Here is a 15946-nt window from a genome sequence, read left to right as displayed (position 1 = left end):
AAACCCCAGAAAACTAAGCAAAATAGAATTTTGATTTATTGGTGTTGGAGACTCTTAAATCTGTCATTACTGTTGATTTAAGTGGTTTCTTCTAAGGAACTTCGGGAGTTGAAAAGGCATTTATAAGACAAAGGTGAGGAATAGCAAACCCTTGATTCTTATGGTGTACAAGACATCAATTTTTAAGTTTTAGAACCAGGCAAGTTTAAACAATGAATTGATTCTGAAAATTCACATTGCTATGAATGGCTAGTTCATGAAAGTATCATTAATATAATACTTGTACTAATGTAGGTTTCTTCACTGCTTTTTGCTGAAATAACTTCTCTTTCTATTCTCAGTTTAGTAATATCTTATTGAATAAGCTACTTACTGCTGACATACCTCAATTTCTCAGTATGTTACAAACTTGTGGATTAAACATGTGTGTAACTGACAGGAACACCTAAAGTAATTTTCTTCATGAATTCAGTCTTTCAGCTCTGTAAGGGCTGCAGCTAATAATGATGAACATTTTTGTTACTATTTGCTGTGGTTATTTAGTATTTTGTAATCGTGAACCTGCACATTTTGTCTCTGAGGTAAAACTTTGTAACCATAATTTAGGTGCTTGAAAGGGTTATTTTTGGGACTGGAGAGAGTCTATCCCAAACCTGCATTTGTGGCCTAGTTAATGGTAGATGACTAGGTGTCCCAGAAGGTTTTCTGGATCTGTTTTCCTATATACATAGATGAAGAGCTCTGAAATGTTGAGTAGAATGGGAGTGAGAAAAACTTTGCCAAGTATGGCTCCCCCAAATGTAGAGGTGTTGGGAAAACGAATGTACCTATGCTATAAATGGTTTCTGCTTGATAAACCTGTACTGTACAATCCTGTTATTCCTTGGCATCTGGGAGAAGGCATCCTTAGATACTAAACCACGTAAGTGGTAGGGTTTTGAATTGGAGGTTGCTGATAAACTGGTTCAGAAGAATCTGCAAGAATTCTGGTAGTCCTTTTTTCACATAGGATAACAAACACTAGTGCAAACAGTGATGATTTTAAGTGGTGAAGCAAAGGAATGGTTTGGTGTTGTGAAGAAAGCTTCAGTATCTTTAGGTCGGGCTAATCAAAGGAAGCAAGCCAGAATCAGGTGTGCTAAAGCAGCTCCATGTACCTTCAACATCAACCAAATACTTCTTCAAAATCTTTTTGTGGCAGAATTTATTTACCACTGAGTTGCTCAGCTGAAATTTTGCTTCATGACAGTTCTGCAGTGGTTTGACGTCTGTCAGAAAACAGCTGTGATTTCTAATGGGGCAGCTCATAAGATAAAACTGAATTTTTCAAGTATGCTTGTGTTGTGTGATTTTACTGTTGTATCACATCCAAGACTATGTGTTGCTCAACTGCTGATCTTGATAACTTTTTGCAACAAACCGCATGGTTTGGGTAAGCTTGTAAAGTTTGAAGGAGTGCAACTGCTTGAGATAAAATCACGGATAAATACCAGGTAATGACGCAACTGATATGCACGTTAACTAAGTTGGTGTGGATGAGTGCAGTTAAAAAGCAGCAGGCTGAAGCATAGTGATGTTTTGAGTATACTTTGTCACTTAAGAGGAGCATGAAATCTGAGGAAGTTGGCATTGGAATTTAGAATGGAAAGAATGAGTTGGTTGATGATGTAGAAAACTATTTTCCACTTTCCCTTTGACTTCTGTCCTTATCTTCTCTGGCAATAATATGCAGGGAAATGGTATCTTTTGTTTTTCATGTTCCTGTGTGGGAATGGTAATTGTTCTGGCTTCTTACCTGCTCAGGAAGTATTCTTGTTCCTCCCCCCCCAGCAAAACACTGTATCAGTCATTGCCAATGTCACTTTTTTTTTTTTTGCTTTATTTTCTAACTTTGGCTTTCCTGAATCCTCCCGTGGTCCCTGTATAAGCCATCTGGCAAAACAAGGAGTTTTGTTTTTTTCCAACCCCCACCGTACAGTCTGGAATGGAGCAGATTTTGTATCTGCATTCATCTATCCTATGTAAAAGAATAGTGAGCATGGTTAAAACCTGTATCTAAATTTTGACTTGTTCTCACAAACTTAGATTTTTCCAGCTGGTACATCAGTCTTGTCCATGGAAATGTGCTTACAGTTCTCTTGGGAATTTGCCTTATAATCTTACCTTCTGCCTTCCCCCTTCTCAGGCGAAATCTCTTTCCAGGAAGGGGAAAAAAATCCATGGACTAGATTGAGCTTCAGCTGAATAGGGTGTCTCATTTCAGGTATACTTTCTGCTGCTTCTCAGATGACCAAAATGTAAGTGACAGCTGAGTTGTCTGTCCTGGGTCAAGGGCAGTCCAACTCAGCAGTTTCCCTTTCCTCTTCCCTGAGTTTTGTTTGGAAGCAGTAGTGATTTGCCATTCTGTGCAGTCATCCCCTTGTCATGAAGACCAGATGGAAGTACGTCAGTTGTTTCATGTATAAATACTCAGTCCAACAGCTGTGAGTTTATCAGGAGTCACTGGGATCACAAGTTGGTGACCAGATTGTTACTTTAGAGGTCCGTAAGCATTACTCTAAATAAAGCTGTACTGTGAAACTGTTAAAAAATACTCTGAGACTCACTGAGAGAAGAGGAATGAAGTTGAACTGCTTAAATGCAAATTCCTTTTTTCAGGTGAAGTTATAATTCTTTCTCTAGAGTGTTACAGAAGCCCTCTTCCACTGAGGCTGGATTTTACTGATGCTATTCTTACAGTAATTAAAAGGATTGCTCTGAAATCTTCTAGTTGTCTCCTTTCCTTGTGTAGTTTTATTAGGTAAGAACATCTATCCAGGCTGTTAGCCAGTGGTCTTTTGGCCAGTTGATAATCATAGAATAGCTAGGGTTGGAAAGGACCTTAAGATCATTGACACCTCACACTATACCATGCCACCCAAGGCTTCATCCAGCCTGGCCTTGAACACAGCCAGGGATGGAGCATTCACAACCTCCTTGGGCAACCTATTCCAGTGCCTCACCACCCTAACAGGAAAGAATTTCCTCCTTATATCCAATCTAAACTTCCCCTGTTTAAGTTTTAACCTGTTACCCTTTGTCCTGTCACTACAGTCCCTAATGAAGAGTCCCTCCCCAGCATCCCTATAGCCCCCCTTCAGATACTGGAAGGCTGCTATGAGGTCTCCACGCAGCCTTCTCTTCTCCAGGCTGAACAGCCCCAACTTTCTCAGCCTGTCTTCATATGGGAGGTGCTCCAGTCCCCTGCCCATCCTCTTGGCCCTCCTCTGGACTTGTTCCAACAGATCCATGTCCTTTTTAAGTTGAGGACATCAGAACTGCACACCATACTCCAGGTGAGATCTCACGAGAGCAAAGGGGCAGAATCACCTCCTTCGACCTGCTGGTCACGCTCCTTTTGATGCAGCCCAGGATACGGTTGGCTTTCTGGGCTGCAAGCGCACACTGAAGCTGGCTCATGTTCATTTTCTCATCGACCAGCACCCCCAAGTCCTTCTCCTCAGGGCTTCTCTGAATCTCTTCTCTGCCCAGCCTGTAGCTGTGTCTGGGATTGCTCCAACCCAGGTGTAGGACCTTGCACTTGGCATGGTTAAACTTCATGAGGTTGGCATCAGCCCACCTCACAAGCGTGTCAAGGTCCCTCTGGATGGCATTCCTTCCCTCCAGCATATCAACCGAACCACACAGCTTGGTGTCATCGGCAAACTTGCTGAGGGCGCGCTCAATCCCACTGTCCATGTCAGCGACGAAGATGTTGAACAAGACTGGTCCCAACACTGATCCCTGAGGGACACCACTCGTTACTGGTCTCCAGCTGGATATTGAGCCATTGACCACAACTCTTTGTATGTGGCCATCCAGCCAGTTCTTTATCCACCGAGTGGTCCATTCATCAAATTGATGTCTCTCCAATTTAGAGACAAGGATGTCATGTGGGACAGTGTCAAATGCTTTACACAAGTCCAGGTAGATGACATCAACTGCTCTGCCCTGTTCATCAGTTCCGTAGCCCCATCATAGAAGGCCAGCAAATTGGTCAGGCAGGATTTCCCCTTAGTGAAGCCATGCTGGCTGTCACCCAGCACCTTGTTGTTTTTCATGTGCCTTAGCATGCCTTCCAGGAGAATCTTCTCCAGGATTTTGCCAGGCACAGAGGTGAGACTGACTGGTCTGTAATTCCCTGGGTCATCCAATTTACCCTTCTTGAAAACTGGGGTGATATTTCCCTTTTTCCAGTCATTGGGAGCTTCACCTGACTGTCACGTTTTTTCAAATATGATGGCCAGTGGCTTAGCAACTTCATTTGCCAGCTCCTTCAGGACCTGCGGATGGATTTCATCAGGACCCATGTACGTTTCGGTTTTTAAGATGGTCTTGAACCAGATCCTCTCCTATGGTGGGCCCAAGGTCTTCATTCTCACAGTCCCTGCGTCTGCCTTCCAGGACTTGGGTGGTGTGGTCAGAGTCTTTGCCAGTGAAGACCAAGGCAAAGAAGTCATTCAGAACCTCAGCCTTCTCCAATTCCAGGGTAGCCAGTTCTCTCGATAGCTTCCAGAGGGGGCCTACATTGTCCCTAGTCTGTTTTTTATTCGCTACATACCTATAGAATCCCTTCCTGTTATCCTTAATATCTGTAGCCAAGTTTAATTCTAATCCTTAGCCTGTGTTTCAGTACATATTCCTAGCAAAAAAAGCTGAGATACCTGATGTGATCCTAGCTAGCAGTGAATCAAGTGTAATCAGATTAGTCATAAACCTACTTGATGCTGATAATGAAGGGGGTTAACTTGACTTTGCAGGTTGCAGAGGCTTTTTGCTGCCATCCATATGCAAATAATCCTTGATTTATTCGGATAATATTGAGAAGAGAGTGGTGGAAGTCTGCCAGTGGCCATTGGCTGGTTGGTTTCAAAATGCAATGTGTTGCATGGGCTGCTGAGCATAATGTGAAATAAAGTGCCATAAAAAAAACCTTGAGTGCCAAGTCCATGACTGAAAAAAACACTTTAAGTGGAAGAATGGGCATGGTCATTAACTTAAAATAGCTTTTCTGCAGAAAGCTAATGTAAACCAAGATTGTAGCTCTTAACTAGTGAACACTGCAGTGCATAGGACTGAAATAGAAATAAAATGGAAATTTGGAATAATTACAGATGTGCTAAAACAACCCCCAAACCAACCAAACTGGTAAATGCTCCAGCCCTGGCAGTGTTCAAGGCCAGGCTGGACAAGGTGTAGTGGAAGGTGTGTCCCTGCCCATGGCAGGGGAGTTGGAACTAGATGACCTATAAAGTCGTTTTCAACCCAAACCATTCTATGATTCTATGAAAACAAGTGGGGAAATTGGCTATGTTTTAGTCAAAGGACCTGCTTTTCAACCTGACACCCCCCCCCCCGTGTTCCCCCAAAACAAACCCCGAAATACTGCAATGACTGGTTGAGCTGTTTTGTCTGTGTAGATGCCATAGATTTCACTTTCACTTCCAGGTATTTAATTTTTTTTCTGGCTTGTGGAGTGGAAGCCCTTGCAGCAAGTGTGAAAGAGGTGATTTGCAGCTCTAGAGGTTTGGGAAGTCTAATGGGAGTTAGGGAGGCTGAAGCTGTTCTGCAGTCCTTTAATGAGTTTTTTGTAGCCTTTGAATTGCTCATGTCCTTCAATGAAAATTCCTGTTGTGTTTGAATCCATGTGGTTGGTCTGGATGTCAGGAACTGAGATGATGCTTTTCACTGATACATCAATGGTCTTTATGGACATGTATTTTGAAAAGCCTATGACTTCCTTGCTTCAGAATCATAATGGACTTTAGTTCTCCCTGTTCTCTGGCTTTCTGTAAGTTGTCTGGAATGGGTCATATTCAGATAAATGTTGTTTTTTTAGCCATATATCTCTTGCTTTGGTGTCAAAGGAAGTCTTTCATCTGGAACTTCATCTGAATGGATATTTGCTAGTTTAGTGTCAGATTTACGATTTGAGGGTCTGGGAGTCATCAGTGCGTGCTCTTGCAAAGAGCAGGTATTGCTATTGGAAACAGCAGGTATAGCTGTTAGCTTTGCCATCTTGCTGGTTTTAGGCAGCCTGTTATACATGGTAGGATAATGAAGTATCTCAAGCTTTGCATGATGTCTTCTGTCAAGCAGAGATCAAGGGTTGTGGTACTCTGCACTTTATCACATCTTGGGACACATCAGAGATAAGAGGGGTCAGCTGTCTTACTGGGGAAACTGAGCTGCATTAATTTGCCTTTTTATCACTTTAGCGTCACTTTTTGGTAAGCACCTGTGGCTGTTGTGGTATTTGTTTTTTAAGTTTTCCTGAATGGTGGAAGTGCAGAGGCTATTTTGTATCTAGCCACATGCCCATTACCCTGGAGTTTCTAATAGGACTGTGACTGGTGATGGTGTAACTTGGAGATTATAAGTTTATTTATTGTTCTCCTGTTCCTGTCAAAATACTTGCCAGGATTTTTTCTTTATTGTGATTCCTGCTGTAGCATCTGTGGAAAAAAATGTTTAATTGGATGGCGAGTCTTGGTTTCATCTGTCTTGTATCTTGGCTTCTAATTCAATATCTGACTAGCACTAATGATATTGTATAAGCTAACTATAGGGACCCAACTGGTTATTCAATGACAGTATGCCATATTACCTGAAAGAAGTGGTGCAGAAGAAAAGGACAGAAGGCGGCTTACCAGTAGACTTGTGGCACTGCAGCAGCTTTCCACAGTTGTTACTGATATGAGGCAGTATTAGGTTATTTTGCCTTCTAGATTGTGGATGTTGAGTATGTTTTTCTTTCACCCTGAGGGTCAAAGAGATGATGTGTGTTGGCTAGTCTCCTGTCTTGCTGATTCCTCTTACCTTCTTCTAAGAACTACCCTGCTGGATTACTTGTGGATCTAATTTAGATACTGCAGCTGTGGTGCTTTGGATAGAAAACACCTTCTAAACTACTAAACAGTAGTTCAAAGCTTCATGTGTTATGTTTGGAGTGTTGCACTTTAGAAAACACAACCTGTAGAGTATTAATAGTTTTCTGATTTTATTTAGAAAAGGATTGGCAAATGGAGCAATAGTTGCTGTTAGCTCTCTTCAGTAACTGGCCTAAAAGCATTAGAGGAGTATGCTCTTGTGCTGAGTAACTAAAAATCTAAGCATTATGGTAGCAGAGAGTTGAACTTGCAAAAGAAAAGTCATTTTGGAGGGTTCTTTGCCTAAAGCAACATGAAGAGACATCTTTCTTGCTTTTGCAGGCTCTCTGGGCATTGTTGGCAAAAATCCTACCACAACAATTCGGTATTTGAATGTTCAGTGCAAGACAATCATGGCAATGTACAAGATATCGGTGAGAATTCCTAAAATGATGGTTAAAATTATTAAGCTGTACATAAGTGAATTCCTTTACATTTCCCCCCATCAGTTGGTATAATGTGCAAGTTGAGACCTATTTTGCTTCTTCCAAAAGTATAAAATTCACATATTTGTCTTCCATATTCATGACGGGCTGGATTTCTTCAGTAGAACTGTTGACCTTAATCTAGGGGACAGCCTGTATCTTGTTCCAAATGAGCTCTATCCTCATTAGTCACTGGAAATACTCTTCCTATAAATTTCATCTAATGCCATGAAACCTTCTGGTTTTAACATGGATGGTAGTGAATTGAAGAGTCTGAGAGCCCAGAACTGAGAAATCAGACATACATATTATTGCAATACTCTTGAGTTAGTGCAGTATGGGTGATTAATGTGCTTAACATCAATGTCGGTTAGGCATTTTCTCCTTTTGGCAATGTGAGTACAGTTCACTCATCCAGTTAGGAAGCTGCTTACTGAACTTGGTTACTGCGCTTTTTGAACTGCAGAGTCAAGCAGATTGAGAGGTCAGTTTTATAGCATAAGTATGTAACTTTCTTGAAGTCTGTATCTGTAACGGCTTGTAATTTTGCAAGCTGTCTTCTGAAGAATTGTGTTGGTAATGCTCTATAGTTACATAGTGGTCATCTACTTCTATATTCTTTACAAGGACACTTGAGGCTAATGCACCACTTAAGTTTTTAGTTCCTGTCAGAGGATCCTGCTTTCACTTGCCCAACTGGTGTGTACCATAACCACCTGGGCTGCAAGCTTTTAAGCCAAGTGTCTGTCTTGAGCTTAATTGTTTAAGAAGCTTCAGCAAAGATAGTACATATCCTTCAGAGAAAAGTGCTTACTTTGTTGCATCCATCAGTGCCTTAAGCTTCTATATCTCAGAGTTGTGAAGCAGGGACATAAAAGCAGTGGGTTGTCTTTGAGGAAGTATTCTGAAGTAAACAGTTTTCAGATAATAAAGCTTTAAAATAAGTGATATTTTCTAGACTAGGCTTACTTGGAAACTGTATCTTTTTTAAACTCTGAAGACTTGATCCACATTCTAGCCTGTCAGTAGTCCCTTGTTAGCACCCGTATGATGCCATATGAAGCCGTTTGTTCAACTTACAATGCATATTGGCTTTATGCTTTAAAAATGCATAATTACTTTTTTGTACAGGATGTGCAAGTCAATCCCTCAGGATGGGAAATGCAAGACAGAAAGAAAGCTGTACGATATAATTCAGTTCCCTTATTTGTGTTGCAACTGTTTAAGATGATAAAGTTTAATATCCTCAGAAATTACTTGCTTCATCAGGACATAAGTGTCTCTGGAGGAATAGGAGATGAATTTTTCAAGTGTAGAATCTTCTGTGGAACAGCAGGCTTTACTTTTGCAGATGCAGCAGCCTTTGCAGCTGTTAACCCCCAGTGTTCAGATGATTGAGAACTAGCTTTTGTACTGGTATGCTGTAGTTAGTCTGATGCAAACATCTATGATAATGTATTGATTGAATGGTCTTAGTTATAGTAAATTTAAATCTTGCAAAGTGACTGTTATTTTAAAAGCAAATGCCTTTGTCAAAATCTGCCTTTCCATGAGCCTTAAAGAAAAATATATATGGATAGAATGGAATATATGTATAATTACTAGATTTGGCAGTTACCCTTGAGTGTATTTTAACATACAGGAGTTCGTATGTTTACAGTTGGGCTGTAAAAGGTTAAATACCTTTTGGATTTTTGACATCAAACTGGACTCTTGATGTTAAGGGTTTAAGTGAAATAGGAAACAAGGGCCATTGGCAAACCAAACACTTGATGCACAGACTGCAGAGTTAGAGAAATGTTTTGTTGTTGGGTTGTTTTTTTTTTAATCATAGTAGTCATGATTAGGGGGTAGGAAAGAGGGAGGGAAGGGGAAATAAAAGTCCAAAGAAATGTATGTAAAACAAGTGCAAAAAATCTTAGCAGTCTAAACATGGCTATGGAGTAGTAGTTGACTTTCTAGTTTTGTTCTAGTGTTTAGTATCTAGTACACTGTATGGGAATTCCTCTCTAATCAGCCTATTCTGTGCTATGTCTGATGTTGTTTGCCCTTCCTGGGAAGCACAAATTTGGAAGTGCTTTGTAAGGAAGGGCTGGTTGTCAGGATCTTAACAACAGGAAAAAGTAGTTATCCCTTGGATTACCTGGAAGTTGTTCCCTTCATTTATTAGAATGAAACTCTGGGTACTTGCAGCTGTAGTTTCCCTGTGGTCTCAAGTTTTCACCATGTTCTTACGGCACCATCTCCTTCCACTGTCTTCAGAAACAACATGAATATTGAAGGACATCCTATTTCTATAAAGTTGGTCTCTGCTGGTAGATTTCTCTTGAAGTCCTTATTGAGATGCAAGCATACTGAAGTCAGAGATAAGAGTTTGTAGTGGCACAAATTTCAGTTTCCTCTTTACAGCTTTATATGTGTGACTAATTCTGAAATGGAATCATTTGGACCGAGTCAGCAATATAGTATGCTGAAAGTGGTCATGTTATCTTAGTTTGGTTTGCACTGAGTGTAGTTGCTCTGCAAATGTAGACCCACAAGGATGGGTTTTGTGACCCTTCAACAGAAAGTGACTAAGTGTGGACCAGGTCTATCTGAAAAAGCATACTTTGAAGTAGGGAGTTACAAGAAAGTTTCTTTGAGATCCAAAATGTGTTGAAATCATAGAAGAGATTAAAATAGTATCAAAAAACTAGTAGCCTCTGTAGCCGAAGTGCTCAGGGCAACAGCAAGCCAGGGGAACTGCAGTTCTTTGTTTGCAATGCAGTCTGGATTTTATTACTTGCAAAGTGAAATCACAAGGGGGAATGTCTGTTTCTGATGGATAGATATGTTGTAACTCATTCTGAAGAAGCCTGTTCATAAATTTTTCATCTTGCTAGCAGCTTTGAAGATAGGACTGTAACTCTGAGACTGTGATTCATCTGTCCAGCTCCTTATTGGACAGCATGTTGGTATGCCCTCTTTCACAATTGGAAGCTGTTAAGTATCGACGCTGGTGCAGTCAATAATAAATTCTGATTTTTAAAACTTTCTACTCTGTACTTTAATATTATTAGTTTAATATTATTGCTAGCTACTGAAGCCTGTTTCCAATATTTCTGGGGTGCTTGGTCTTCATTTTCAGTAAACAATTAGAAAATGAGGAGGTGCTAAGGTACTTATCTTCCCTCTCTGTCCCTTTTGTAATAATTCAGTTTTGTGGCCCAAACTAAGAAACTTGAAGTTCAAAGTACAGAACCCTGCGATGGCAACGAGAAAGCTGTCTTAAGAATCTGATTGTATTTTGAGGATTTAAAGCTATCTAATGACACTTCCAGCTTTTGATTCCCTGGCAAAAGAGGTCTTAGAATTGAATTCCCAAGAGACTATTTCACACATCTGACTTGAAATTGCTGAGAGCTTTACTTGGATCATAGTGATTCTCTGGAAAAACTATTATACATTGTAGTGGTTGGGTCTTAAGGAGAAAAGAATACAAAGCTACCTGAAACGCTTCAGAAAAAAATGGTGAGATTCTCATGAGTATCTCTAGATACTAAGCATTAAAACATTAGAATTTTGATTGGCACTTGGATTGTTTCTGACCTAATTGAAGAAAATGTGGGTGGCAACAGAGGATGGGTAAGGAACTAGCTCTCAGGTACATCCAGACTGCTGCTCATGTATACTTTGTCCTGCTTCTGCTTGCATCCTGTTGCCTGGTAGCTGGACAGAAGGCTCTTATTCTGAAAATGGATGTGGCTGCTCTACTAGGTATCTGTCCAACGATCCATCTGGCCAGTGTTTCTGCTTGTGAAAAAAGGGTCTTGTGTAGCCTCAGTTGTCTCAAGAGTGGGGAAAGATAATTCTTGATTGACCTTTCTAGCAAGAGGAAGCCTGTGTACTTGTTGAAGTAGTAACTAGTGGATTTGAGACTAAAACCAGATCTGAGTGTCTGTTATCTTTATGATACTGTCTTTAGCTTAATTAGATTGTTTTACTGAGAGACTGCTTGGGATTTTGTGGTGGGGCAAGAAATTCAGTTTAAACAGAAACATGAAATGTCTCAAATCTAGTTACCCACTCTTATCTCCCCACAGAAATGTAGTTATTGCCACTGAAGCAAGGGATGCAGTACCAGAACGCTTGCGCAGCTTTTCTGGTGAACTGTTTTGATTTGAATTCCAGCTGCCACGGCTTCTTGTGTACACAGTTTTGCTGGACATGCAAGAGTGTGTTTCAGATGGAGCCGTGGTGCTAGAAATGTTTTCAGGTAACTTTTTGGCTAAGGAAACTTCTTCAATGTTAAACATAACTAATAAATTTGCTATATGATGCACAGAGCATCAGGTATTTCACTGTATGGGATGACTATTTGCATCTTGCCTTTTTTTTTTAATGTACTTTAGTTCACAGCTAAAATTAATTTTGAACTGCAAGTAAAGGTCTTCAGTGTGACAAAGTAGGAGGTAAATTGAAAACAAGAAAGTGTGCTTACAAATTGTCATGACCCATTTAAGGTAGGCCCTCTGGACCATGACATCTTCAGTTATTACAGTTTATCTTCAAGAAATTCCTTCAGTATTCTGTTCAAACAAGTAAAGTGGCATCAGACCAAGGACAGGCAGTATGTGACTAAAGCACACTGTAGTGAGAAACAGATTTTTTGGATAAGCTTGTATCAGTTTGAATGGCTGATTCATAGATAGGTTGTGGTGAATATCTGGCATTTTCTAGGTCACGTTTGGTCTTCTGGCAGTGCAGGGTAATCTCAGTAGTGTTCTTCAGAGAAAAAAACACTTTTGTTAAATACAGAATAGCCTTGCCAATGGCAGTACTACCATATGTAGTTCCCAAATTCCACAAAAAAAAAAAAATCCTGAATATTCATCTTAAGCTTCCTCTAGCACTTTTCCCTGTCAGCTTTGAATCACCTTCGAGATTACCCTCTTCATCTTGATTGTGTTACAACACTGAGTTTTAGTTGTCAAAGGATGTTGAAGCCTTTTCTTGCAGGACAAATGCTTAAGTGTGGGTGTGGGTTTTTGTGGTTCATTCCCCACCCTTTTATTTTTTCTTGCTACAACTTCTATGAAGATAGTCCTTCTATGACTGAGGTGTTCATATTTTTACCTTGATTTACTGTACAGCAAATCACTTGCTGTTTTTAGGTGTTGTATCCTTTGTTGCTTTAGGTGATAGCAGCAAACTGGTCTCTCAGTCTGCATTTCAATTACACTATGTTTTCTCTTATATTTTCACTAATTCTAAAGTGATTCAGGGTTGAACTGTAAAGCCAATTATGCATCTGGATGCAGAGGATGCTTTGTGATGACAGTGTTTAGTTGTCCTTCTACCACTGGCCTAGTCTTAAGTATTTGAATGTTTTCTTTCTCCTGACTCCCTGTGCTCTATTTCATTGCTCTGTAAAAGATAATGTGCGTATTCCTAAATTTACATATTAGTGGTACCTTTGATACTGTCTGAGATATTTGACTGTGAGTAGATTTTCTACATCTTATGTGGTATTTGTCAAGGAATATGTACATGGTGCATTGTAAACATAAGTGTCTCTGATGTCTATGGTATGTATCATTGTGAAAGTCTGCAATAAACATACTAGTGGTGCAAGAATGATTTCATAAGGCAACCTATGAGGTAAGCATAGAAAAATTATTACTGCTTCCCTTTATGAGAAGCCTGAGATGAAGACGGTCATTCTGGTAGGTTGTAGGAAGACTGCATTATTGATCAAGTGAGTCTTAAAAATACCCAAGTGCGCCTCCAGTGCGTTTTAAGACTTTCATGTTTGGAAATGCTCGTACTAATACTAGTATTTATGCAATGTATTAGTGAGACTTCATCTAAAATGCAAATTTTGGTCCCCCCGTAAAACTCATAGTTTCTGGAACTCTTCAGTCTTTCCAAAGAGGAGATCCCTTTTTTGTTTCGTGTTTCTTGCAAAAAATGTGCAGAACACCTGGTAATTATTTGAGGAGTTTATGATGAATCCCTGAAGGATCTCTGAATGAGAGATGCATCTCTGAATAAGAGATGGTTGGCTTGGAGTTCTCTAGCGATTACTTTGAGGATTTTCTGTTGGCTGCCGGTAGTTGGCCTACACTTCACATGTCATCCTGTCATAACTGATAGTAATCCACAACTCTGTAAATTAAATGAAGTACTTTTTTTTGGATGTGTTTGCAGAGAAAGAAGCAAAGCTGGGAAGAGTAACTGCATGCGCAATATATGTACCAATTTTGTGTGTAAACTTGAAGCTAGCATGCACTACAGGCTGGTGTGAGCTCATTTTACAACTGGAAGAGTGCAGGGGGTGGCCTTGCAGGGACTGCTTCTTAAATAATAGCATAGACCATTCAAGATTATTGCCTCTAGGCTTTATGCTGATATTTTTGCAAGGAAACTTGTGAGAGGCACAGGAACATTACTAGTTCTTGTGTATATTCTACTTTGATTGATATTAGTAAATCTTTGGAGTCATCTTGATACATCTGCATGGATTTCCAGCCAGCATATTAATGCAACTTCTCATCAAAGGGTTAATTCTTACCTTTTGCTAATAGCTTTGTGACATATATAGGCTGAAGTGTTGTAGCATGGTTTTGATTCTCTAAATTGATACGCCTTTATCAGAGTCTGTTAAGGGTTCACCCTGTTCTGGACATGTAGCTTTTCATAAAAGGACTCTTACAGTCATGCAGAAGTATGTGAAATAAAGAGCTGCAGCAGTTTGTCTTTTGATGCAATGAGTCAATAAATCTGTAAAGTAACCAGAATAGATTGTGGAGGAGGCTTTTTCCTGGAATACTGTCATCCGCTGAATGGAGAATTGGATTTTCGTAGTAAAATTAAAGTGAGATGATTGGATGTACCTTTGCTCTCACTGACAAAGCAATCATTTCAGTGCAAAATGAGAGTTGACGTGAGCTTCAAAACTTTTAATGAGGCATCTGAGCCAAGTGACAAGGTGGTCCAGCTGGTTAATAGCTCATCAAGAATTCAGTTCAGCTAACACTTCAATTCTTTAATAAGCTGTATGTAATAAGCATAAGCCTTTTGTGAACTGGTACAGATAGCAAACATATCCATTTATCTTCCATGGATCAAATAGCAATTTTAAAGTGAAAATAAGTAGATGAGCTCTCTGTTCTAATGCTGATTATTTTTCTATAGCCCACCAGTTTGATTACCAGTTTGATTGATCCCTTATGTTCAACCTCTCAGAATAAATAAATTGAATAAAACTTTTAGCCATCTTCTTTTCCAGGCTGCGTAAGGAAACACAGATGCTGCCTAGAGCAACCCTAGAATAGAAATGACTGAAGCCTAAACAGTTGCTTGCCATTCTTAGTTCAGATTCCTGAGGACCTGAGAGATTCCAGAAGAGGTCATGTCTAAGCTATAGGTTTCATATCTACTGTTTAAAATTCTTCTCTTATTGGTTGTGTGGAGAGCAAAGGAAAATCTGTAATTGATTTCATAAAGTGTGTATATAGTTCTTAGTTTACTCTGAAGCTGCTATGAACTTTTCATGGCATTATTCTGATGAGTGCAAGTTTCTCAAAGGAAATGGTGAGATTAGGCAATGTACTGATTAGTCTTGGTCATTGTTTTCTGCAGAAGCAGATGAATTTGGTTTATTTCTGCAGTTTGGTCAACTTTTGTATGAACGTTTGTGCTGATGTGAGACAGTGGGGAGAGTAATATGGACTTGTATCAGTGTGTGTATTCACACACAACACAGCTCTGGAAAACAAGCTGGTAATCTGGTAGAGATTTATAGGTGGTACAGTTGGATTTATGTTTAATTTTCCTCAGGAAAGCAAGGTGTTTTACTGCCAGGTACACCATATTCATGCTGCGCACAGCTTCAGTGGTAATCTTCACTGACTGAATTCTTCAGCAGCCTGCCAGCCAGGCTTCTGGCTGGCATAGCCCTTTTGGACTTGTATAGCTCCTCTTCTCTGTCATTATCTCCTTAGGAGGAACTTGAGGTAGAGCTGACTGCCCAGTCTCTAAGCAATATGCTTGCATCTGTCTGTCTCTGGTGAGCATGGGACATGAGCCTTCCATCTAGTATTGCACATGGTTTTGAAGCCCACTGGTGTAGCAGTGCTACACCAAAGTAGCAATTTTTTGTCATTGCTGGAAGCAAAAAATTCTCACAATGCTACTGTAACAAAAAATCAACTTTGTTACTGGGAGTCCTACTTTAAGATGTCTTCTTCCTTATGTAAAGAGGAAGTGTACTGATCTACTGTTGTCCTGCAGAGAAACAGAAATGGTTTTCTGCTGCTGTATTTGTGTTGCATGTCGTATTTGCGTGCTTCTTACACTTCTGATCCCACTTCTGCCATTCGTTCCATGTGAGGAAGTGAGGCAGAATGACTTTGTATCTCACCAAGTTAGTGAGTTTAAGTGTGTTCCTAACCTCTCCCCCCTTTGTTTTTTTGTTTTTTTTTTTTTTTTTAAAAAGCATGTTTGGTTTTACATGTTGTAGTTATTCCTTGCTGCCTGCTTCCTGTACTGCAATAACAGTATTAGCTGTGT

The 15946-nt window shown here is 39.9% G+C and overlaps 1 protein-coding gene across 9 annotated transcripts in view; it reads left to right on the top strand.

The window, feature by feature from the left end:
• Positions 1-15946, top strand: part of WNK1 (WNK lysine deficient protein kinase 1) — a 106629-nt gene that overhangs the window by 12774 nt on the left and 77909 nt on the right. The gene's annotated exons all lie outside the window — the stretch shown is intronic.

Source organism: Neopsephotus bourkii, unplaced genomic scaffold (genome assembly GCF_033783945.1).
Source record: "Neopsephotus bourkii isolate Nb327-2 ecotype Australia unplaced genomic scaffold, CSIRO-AGI_Nbou_v1 NB_1183, whole genome shotgun sequence".
Lineage (NCBI taxonomy): Eukaryota > Metazoa > Chordata > Aves > Psittaciformes > Psittacidae > Neopsephotus > Neopsephotus bourkii.
The sequence above is the reverse complement of the archived record's forward strand: the minus strand, read 5'-3'. Positions and strand labels throughout refer to the sequence as shown.